This window comes from Gracilinanus agilis, chromosome 2 (assembly GCF_016433145.1).
Source record: "Gracilinanus agilis isolate LMUSP501 chromosome 2, AgileGrace, whole genome shotgun sequence".
NCBI classification, from domain to species: Eukaryota; Metazoa; Chordata; class Mammalia; order Didelphimorphia; family Didelphidae; genus Gracilinanus; species Gracilinanus agilis.
The window spans coordinates 634,735,389-634,746,069 of record NC_058131.1 but is presented as its reverse complement, the minus strand read 5'-3'; positions in this window follow the sequence as shown (position 1 = coordinate 634,746,069).

Genomic DNA, 10,681 nt, shown 5'->3' with positions numbered 1-10,681 from the left:
TATATATATATATATATATATATATATACATATACATATACATATATATATATATATATGTAAGTGGTATATAAATAAGCAAGTCAATCTTCAATGTGGTTCATGGTGCAGTCTATGGAAGAAAGGGGGGGTAGAGAAGAAGAGGATAACAGCCAGGTAAGGCTCCAGGAAGCTTGTAGTGATACAGTTATGGGTATCTCTATTTTCCTCCCTCCCTCCCTCCATGTGTGTGTTTTGTTTGGTTTTTGACAATGTAGGGAAACCAGACTAGAGTTAATGTCATCTATCTTTGTTTTCCCAGATATAGAGAAGTTTTCCACTTCTACAAGTGGATCCATGCTCAGGTCCTTTCAGTGTCCCAGAACCAGTACTTTATACACAGAATCTGAACAAGGGTGGCCCATCTCATGGATTAAGACAGAAAAATGTGTCTGAGCCTCTGCATCTGAGCTTACTTTATTTTTTGGAAAAGTCAGTCATAGAAATGCATTAAAGATGAAATTACCAATTATAGCTTTGGAAATCAGAAGTCTTGGGTTCTAGGACTGACTCTGTCACTAATAAGGCTTAAACAAATCATTTAATACCTCTGGGATTTAGTTTCCTCACTTGTAAAAAGTGGAGGAGATGGTTTCTATGGTCCCTTCTGACCCAACTTCATATGATTGTATATAAACATAATTGTGTTAGGTACTGAGGTTAAACTGAGAAGTGGTCCCTACCCACAAAGTGTTACAACCTAGTTGAGAAAGATAGAGCTTCATGAAGAAAATTATTAATAATAGCTAAAATTTATATAATGCTCTAAAGTTTTAAAGTGCTTTAAGTATATTATCTTGGTTGATTCTTACATAAGATAATATATAAAAATCATGATTCATGATTTTTTCCCATCCCTCTTCCCTCCCCTCTCCCAGTGTTGACAAGCAATTCCACTGGATTTTATATGTATCATTGTTCAAAACCTAATTCCATATTGTTACTATTTGCAATAGAGTGATCTTTTAACATCAAAACCGCAATCATATCCCCGTCGAACCACGTGATCAATCATATGTTTTTCTTCTGCATTTTTGTTCCCACAGTTCTTCCTCTGAATGTGGGTAGCGTCCTTTTCCATAAATCCCTCAGAATTGTCCTGGATCATTGCATTGCTGCCAGCACAGAAGTCCATTACATTCAATTTTACCACAGTGTATCAGTCTCTGTGTACAATGTTCTTCTGGCTCTCCTCCTTTCCCTGCATCATTCCTGGATTTCTTTCCAGTTCACACAGAAATTCTAATGAACTGGATTTTTAAAGATGGGTTTCGTGGGGCAGCTAGGTAGCTCAATAGATAGGGAGTCAGACCTGGAGAAGGAAGGTCTTGGGTTCAAATTTGGCCTCAGACACTTCCCAGCTGGGTGACCCTGGACAAGTCATTTGACCTCTCCTCACCCCCGGTTGCCTAGCCCTTACCACTCTTCCACCTTGGAACCAATACATAGTGTCGATTCTAAGATAGAAAGTAAGGATTTTTAAAAAAGAAAGAAAGAAATGTGAAGGGAAACCATCCTTGGTCAGGGGAACAGGAGGGAGAAGTGACCATGATGAGTTGCAGGGACAGTGAGTATACAACCATGAGTAGAGTTAGAGTAAGAAGTTTGTAAAAATTATGGAAAATTAACTTATTCATTGGATACGTTAATAATAATAATAATAGATAATAAGATATGTTAGCTTCTGATTGCTTGGTAAAGGAACCCTGGATGCAATTCTGATGCTAATGAATTGAATTCTCCAGAAATCTGAGATTTAGACTTATACAAGTGAGACCCTAGATATCATTGGAGATCATCAAAATGCTATAGCTTTCATCATAGATGTAGGGCTGTAGCCTCCAACAAACATTGATCTTATCTCAAGATATTGCAACAACTTCCAATAATCCTCATGGAAACGTCACATACAACAAACATTCCCAAGGCTAAGTTGATATTTTGCCAAGTTACCCAGATCACAGACCCAGATCTTTAAAAAGCCCCTGGGAAGTGGGTTAGGGTTTATTGTTTCCTTCTTTCCTTCTTTTCTTTATTTTTCCCTCTTTGTCAACATCCTCTGAATTGTGACTAAACTGGCTTTATCTGACATGCCACCAGATTGCAAAATATCTTTCTTAAGGATTTTTGAAATGTCATGAAAGAAATCCTACCTTTATACCAGAAACACACACACACATACACATACACAAACAGGAGAATCAGGAGAAATTTCTTAATTTGATTCTGCTAATAGAAACACATTCTCTCAAAATCAAAAGTCCTCTTCATTGTTCAGTAGGATCTTAGGAAAATTGTCCTGAATTCTTCTGCAAAGGTAACATTCTCTTCTATTCCAAGGAAAAAAATATTACTACTAAACATATGTTTTTAATCCCTTCTATTTTTCTGCCCCTCACAGAGATAGATAGATATGTGTTTTACTCTATTTGAGGACACCATGAGATATAAGATACCCACCAAAATGGTTTAGAAAATGGGTCTACTGCTCTGGAATCATTTTCTTAAAATTTATTTTTAATCATATGTAAAAGGCAAAGAGGAGGAGAATTTCCCTAAAACACTTTTACAACATTAAAGCACTTAACCAGAAATAGTGTATGAACCCTAGGTCCAAATTTTTTCCTTATATTTTTGTTCCAAATTATTACAGTTTGGAAAAATTCCTCCTCGTTTGTCAGTAACCTTGAATATAAACTTTTTTCCCACAGTATCTTAGGGTTCTGGCCTTGGAGTCAAGAAAACTTGACTTTTGGGTTTGCCTTAGGTGATGGTTAGTTGTGTGACTCTGAGTATGTCACACAAGATCTCTGAACCTCAGTTTACCCATCTGTATAATTGGGATCATAACAGCATCACCTCATAAGGTTGTTGTGAAGATCAAATGATATAATACATGCAATGCAGTTAAAGATCTATATAATTATAGTTATTGTTTTAATTCTTTAAGATTTATAACTATATTAACCTATTCTCCTATTAAGTATTTACTGAGCTATACTAGTTATACTAACTGTATTAGTTAAAATATTATTTGATAGTAGTCCAAACCTATCCTTTTTAATATCTTCTTGAGAAAAAATAATTGTTGAACTCAAGTCTTCCTGACTCCATTAGATTGTAAGCTCCATGAGGGCAGGTGCTTGTACCCCCAGTGCTTAGTACAGTGTCTGGCACATAGTTGGCACTTAATAAATGTTTATTGGTTGGTTTTTGCTTAACTGTATTCACTGAAACAGCCAACTGAAGGGGCTCATGCCAGCTGTGTCACCCAGAGCAAAGAATACTATTATTTCATCAGGGAAAGTTGTTCTCTTCAAACTGCCTTATAGACTCTGGGAAACTACTACCAGCTAGAAAGCAAAACTCTCTCAAATTAGTCAGATGAGTCAAAACAAAATGATTCGTATTTGAAGCAATGGACATTGCAGCTAGGTAGGAGTCCACCTATCTCAGGCTATGAGCTTCTAAAAAGCTTCATTCCAAATTGAAAAAGGCCAACTCCAGAAGAAAAGGATGAGGTCTAAAGGTTCCTGCTGGGATTTTCCCTTTCTGATAAGGAATGACAGATTCCCTGGAAGATCCAGATGAAAGGAAGCCAGGCCAGGATCTCCTTTGCTCCCAGGTATTGAAATGGTCACCATGAAGGATGCGAATGGATCTTAGGTTGGCACTTATTGGGGTTGGAGTAGTGACAAATTTATGCAGGCCAAGCCTGTCCAATTAAAATATTAGCTATTTTAATTGGCCCTGTGAAAGTGAATCAGTCTTATTTTGATGTAAACAGAATAGTGGTCAATTACACTTCCATCGGAAAATATAAATGGATCTGGCTAAACCAGTTTACAAATCTTTTCAAAGAATCCCTATCTGAATTAGGGTGATAATCTAGGCATAACCCAGTGAAATTGCTTGTCAACACCAAGAAGAGGGAGCAAGGAGGGGAGAAAGACAATAAGAATCATAGAACCACGGGGAAATTTTTTAAAATAAAATTTAAAAAATCCCTATCTTCAGAAATGAAAATATTACACTTTTTTTGTATTCTACCTCCTTCTTCTCTGGTCCCATCCCCCAGCCCCACACCCATCTGTCACCCCCAAAAGGACTACAAATTCAACTTTTGATCACCATATTCATTTTGTTATTAGACTTGCAACGACAAACAAAATTTGCTGGCATCAGAAACCTTGTGGTAGGTAGACCAGACCACCCATATGTACATGTTCTATGAAGCCCTGTTTGGAAAACCTCCTTATTTCAGCCAAAAGTGTGACTGAGTTTCTTCAAACTTGGCTCTTCCATTTGCTAGAGAAACAGAGAAGCTTTTTGTTCAGTGTGAATTTAAAACTGTATGCCCAAAATGTCTTTTCCTCATGGGCTTCAGAATTCCAAGTTATGTTTTGTCTCTTTTTCTCTCAGGGTTTGAGAATGTTAAGCAGCACATGTGTGATCTGGGGCATTTGTATTGTTTTCTTTACACGCTGAAGAATGTACTCCACAGCCAACTACCAACTGGCCCATTTCAAGCAGGTCCCATTTCATGGAATGCAATTTTGTATGAGGCCTGTTTATTTAGGCCTCCTTGTGCACTTTTCTCATATGTGGAGTTTTACAACTGCAGGTTATGTGTTTGCTGAATTAACTCCCCAATTACATTTCAGGAGGCAGAGAGTACTGGAGACAAAAGCTATAATAACCTTTACTATCAGCTTACCTGGACAGAGGCACTCATTGCCATTTAGAAGGAGAAATTGGTACAGAGAGAAAAAAAACACTGAAAAGTATTTTTGAATGCCATATCCACTCCCCTGCTGAGTCCCCCTGACTGGAAAAATCCAGGTCATTATCCTTATTAAGGAAGGGAAAGGAGTGTTTTTAAAAGGGTCACTTTACAAATGCCTATTTAAGAAATCCTCCAGTGGGTTGGACAGATCCTCTATGGAAGGTTTAGTGGGAAAAAAAGATAAGAACCTCAGGTTCAAAGCCAGAATAGATTTGACATGTCACTAGTCCAGCCTCTTCTTTTTCTAGATAAGTCATAGAAATGTTAAATGACTCACCCAAGATCTTACAGGTAGTAAACTACAAAGCTACAGAATTGACATGACCAGGATCAGAGGGATGGGATGATTTGGAGGAAGGAGTGAACAATAAAAGACTTGTGAAGAGAAGAGGTTTTTGCAATAGTCAAAATCAGTGATATATACATATAAATACATATAAACACACCTATTTGTACATATCTACATGTTTGTAGATATGTACACTAATTTCCACTAATTTTTAATACAGATCTAATTTGCCTTAATAACAATCTTTTTTGAGCCTCAATTTCTTCATCTGTGAAATGGAGATAATACTATTACCTCAAAGTTATGACAATTAAATAGAATATTGTATATAAAATACTTTGCAAGCCTTAAAGGACTATACAAATGTCAGAGATGCCTATGATTATTCAATTCTTATGCTCTAGCTATAGGTGATTCTGACTAAAAATAGGGCATGGACTTTTAAGTTTTTCCAGCATTTTCACAATTAATTTACATTGGGACATTCACACTCTTCTTCTCCTTTCCTACCAACAATATTCCTTTTCAAGATGGATCATCGGGATTATTATTTTTAAAAATATTTCATTTGTTTTAATTAGCTAAAATCTGCCTTCTTATCCTCCCTCTTCAAGTTCTCCTTCACCCCAATGGTGAACACAAGAAAAACAAAATCCAATTCAATCTTGTATAGTTCATCAAAGAAAAATTTCACATTGGCTGTGTTGAAATAAATGTATGTCTAATTCTTCACCTCTTTCTCTCAGAAGGAGGATAACATGCTTCATCATTAGTTCTTCGGAATCATAGTTGGTCGTTATTTAATAGTAATTCTATCATATTTATATGCCATAACTTACTTATCCATTCCCCAATTTGTAGATATCCCCTTAGATTTCCATTCTTTAACCCACTAGGGAGTATTGGTAGCCATTCGCCTGATAACGCTTATCATAAAAGGAGTTCCAAACCCACCCTGGTGATCATATGTCTTACAGGGCAGATTTCAATCCCTAGATCTTTATGGCTTTTAGAGAATCATCAGCAATTTATCCCTTGGCTCCCTCTCTCTACAAGGTACCACTGATTCTTAGTCAAAAGGGAGTAGATTTGTGGGTGGTATCCAGTCAGAAAGTGGATCTTTTTTTTTTCTTTTTTTTTTAAACCCTTAACTTTTGTGTATTGGCTCCTTGGTGGAAGAGTGGTGAGGGTGGGCAATGGGGGTCAAGTGACTTGCCCAGGGTCACACAGCTGGGAAGTGTCTGAGGCCGAATTTGAACCTAGGACCTCCTGTCTCTAGGCCTGACTCTCAAACCACTGAGCTACCCAGCTGCTGCCCCTACAGAAAGTAGATCTTAGATCTTCACCTACATGCTAATTTTATTTTCTTTCTGAACTAGATAGAGTTCTGTGAGTCCTAAAATTTTGGCATAATGGAACTGACTCCCCAAAGAAGCCAACAAGTCTGCTTGAATTCTGAATACAATTGGTTTTATTCTTAATACATGGAATCAATGAGCAAAAAGGTAGTCCTGAATCACACACAAAAAAAGAAGGAATAATAAAGCATCTAACAAAAAAAAAATGGAAGTAGATCACCCTCTTGTGCTTTAGAAAAGTCAGTTCTAGGAAATGCACACTTTGAATTTGTTTACTTCTCCATCATTGACTCTTCAGTGGGCAAGCAAAGAAAGGTCTACCCAGAGTTTGATTTACACATCAAGCAGGGAATCTGAATCAGAATTTTAGTTCATCCCAGGCATAGAACACAGCCTCTGAGGTCAACTGGAACTCATGAGGATAGCTGCTTTCCCCAGTCTTGATGGTCTGGTGATGGTCCGGTACTTCTGACCTCTTTGGGTCCATTACAGAGCAAGATGAGACAAGCCAATAGCATTGGTGCATTGGTGCTGCCTTGCATTGCTGTCTCAGACCTAGCTGAACATTTCTTTTCCTCCAGTTGTGTCTTGTCACTTTATTTATATCACCAGTCAAAAAATCCCCATGTTTGGGTTGAGGGGCAAAAGTACAGAATGGAACAAAACCTTTATGGGAGAACTTGTTAATCTGTAGTTCCAGAACCTCTATGACTCTGTGGATACATTTCAGGAAGTCAGTGAAATTGGAAGGGGGGAAATTGGTTTCCTTGGCAATCTTATGTATTTTATTTTATGCATTTAAAAATTCCATCCTGAGGAGGGATTCATAGCCTGCCAAAGTGGTCAAGGACACAAAAATATATTAAGATCGGGAAGAGTGGAATTTAAGGATTATCACAAAGTAGCAAGTTGTAATAACTGAAGTAGTATATTTTTTACTCTGAAGGTAAAGATAATATATTGTGAAAATTTTCATTTTACAATAAAATAATAGATTGCTGTATCAATTGATACAGGACCTCATGATCCTTCAAATGAAGAATTCTCTGCTCTGAAGGTATAGAAACAACTACTTTTGAAAATCAGCTTAATATGTGAAAATCTCCATTTCTGTATGTTATTAAAATTCTCTGGGGATTACATATTAATTTATAATTGTTTATTAAATAGTGAAAAGTTGGTCCTTTGCATGGCTGGTTGTCTCGCTGCTCACCATCTCACATCTCCATTCACCAAAAAAGAGCAAAGCTTTTCAGGCTTCCTAGATTCACAACTTATTACTCCCCCTCATGACATTTTTTATGGGTCATCCTAATTGGACAGACTTGACCTCAGTCCTGCTCAGAGGCCTGTCTTGATGCCATCAGAAGTCATGTGGACAAGAGGCAAATTACCTTCCAAGATGCCAGGGAGTCATGAGGCATCTGGTTAGTGTCCTCATCCAAATAAGCCTCAGGCCTTGTTCTGAACTCAATGAAAGAATGGAAATCCAGTTTATTAGCAAAATACCCCAAGACTGATCTTAGGGTATCAAGAAAGGGGGTGCAAACTGGTGTTCAATTCTCACATGCAGAACCCTTTCTCTTTTCCGAAATTTTCCCAAATGGGTTGCATTAAGAGTGACTTTGTTGAATTGAACTGAATTTTCTCTCCTTACTCTTATTTCTCCAACTGAAACAATAATACAGAAAGAAGAAGAAAAAGAAGGAAAAACAAATGACCACCTCAAAATTTCAAAAAAGAAAAGAAAAGAAAAAAGAGTAGAAATATCCCACTCTTGAGTAGTAGCCCTTGGACTAAATTGTTAGTCATTTCTGCTTAGCTGAATACAATAATGGTGCAGTTAGTTGGCTGGATAAAGTGCCCATCCTGGAGTCAGGAGGATCCGAGTTCATATCTGATGTGGGCAAGTCACTTAACCCTGTTTGCTTCAGTTTTCTCTTCTGTAAAATGAACTGAAGAAGGAAATGGCAAACCACTCCAGTACTTTGCCAAGAGAACCCCAAATGGAGTCACAAAGAGTTGGTCCATGACTTATTGACTAAATAACAGTAGTTCTTCAGGACTTTAAAAATCTGTACTGGCTGTAGAAATCACACAACTAACCTGTTTTCCAAACATGTCTATTTTTTACAAGGCCACCTTGTTGACCTCATTGCACCAGTACCTAATAAATTCTAGGAAGGGGAAATGGTGACATTAGCTTTATTTCCACATTCAGGATGCTTTTTCCCCTAGGAGTGAAATACCAAAGAAATGTTTTTCTTCTTCAGAATTTCAGGTTTCAAAAGCCTGTCCACACTAGTTCTAACTCTCCCTAACAATATTGCCATCTAGTCCCTGAATTTCTGAAGGCAGCCACTGTGGTTTGTAGCTCTGGGCCTTGAAAGAAGAAATGTTGAGGAGAAAAACCTCTCCTGTTTAGCAGTCCTTAGGGGCTTGTAAGGGCAGGGGAGGGCAGCAGGCCATGCTATCAAGAGGGTTCAGGTGGTAGGCTACCTGTTATCTATGACAAGAGAGTTGTTGGCAGTTCCATAAATCGCATATTCCTTGGCCCTGTCTCAAAAATGTGAGGCTATTCTGATAGGGCTGAAATTGATGCTACATCCGCTCCTTGGAAGGAAAGATTCAATGTAAAGATTAGTGCTATAAACAATGGCTCTTTCTTCAGCTCCATTTTTACGTTACTCGTTCCTTGTATTTTGTTAGAAGCACTCCCTGGTCACGAACAATAAAAGCCTTGTAAAAAATTGTTCTGCCATATTTGGGGCACATTTTAGAAAATCAAATTCAACACAATACAGCATAACAATAAACTTGTTGGTCCATGTGCCTTCATCTATATAAACCTTAATTTGTTCTAGATTGAAAGGATATCATTGTTCCTTTGGTTTTAGATTTCTGACAATCTAACAGACATGCTCTCAAAATTTTGTTCCTTGAATTTTCCCTTTTGAATTTTTCTTTTCCAAATGAAGCAATATTAGTAATTATCATTATTGTTGGCTAAAATATCTATGTAAACCTTAATTTGTTCCAGATTGAAAGGATATCATTGCCTTCCATTTATTCCTTTAGTTTTAGTTTTCTGACAATCTAACAGACATGCTTCTCAAAATTTTCCCTTTTGGGATTTTTCTTTTCCAAATGAAGCAATATTAATAATTGTAATTATTGTTGCTTAAAATCTATATTGTACTTGAATGTTTTCAAACAATCTTTTTTGGTTCTCATAATAACCCTGACCTATTGTCTTTATTTATTCATTCCTACCTCAACTCACACTTATATGATGTTTTCCATTTTAAGTCTCAGATATTGCTGATATTGGCAAGAAAGCAAGTCTTGTATCATTCACAAGTTGAGTTCTAGTTGTGAGAAAGTAATCATTGATGACTTAGGAAATCACATATTCTGAAAATCCAACTAATCTCAATTACTACCAATTCTAGTTCAAAATCAAAACAATTCATAGGAAACAAATATAAATAATCATGTCAATATTAGAAAATGAATATTTGTGTCTTATGCCAGCAATAGCACTATATAAAATGATGTCAATCAACTAGCATTTATAAATGCCTACTTTTTGCCCATCACTGTGTGAAATGCTGAGAAACCAAAACCAAAAATGATACAGTCATAAGAAAATAGTATCATAGATTTAGAAGTAGAAGTGACCTTCAAAGCCTAAGCTTTGTTGTACTGAGCTATAGGGGTCAATAAACATTTATTAAATGCCTTCTGTTTGACAGATTCTATGTAGGTGCTGGGAATATGAAAAGAGACAAAAGATAGTCCCTGCCCTAAAGGGGCTCCCAATCTAAAAGAAGAAACAACAGATAAACAACTATGTCCAAAAAAATACAGGATAAGTAGAAAATGATTAATGGGGGGAAGAAGCTAGAATTTTTTAATAGCCCTTACTTTCTGTCTTAGTATCGGTTCTAAGACAGAAGAGTGGCAAGAGCTAGGCAATCAGAATTAATCACACTTGCCTAAATTCACACAGAAGACACTAAAATTAAAAGGGCCTGGGAAAGGCTTCCCATAGAAGAAAGGATTTTAGTTGGGTCTTAAAGGAAATCAAATGAGCCAGTAGGTGAAGATGAGGAAAAAGAGCATTCCAGGCTTGGGGGACAGACAGAGGAAATGCTCAGAGCCAAGGGAAGGAGTATTTTGTTCATGGAACAGTAAGAAGACCAGTAT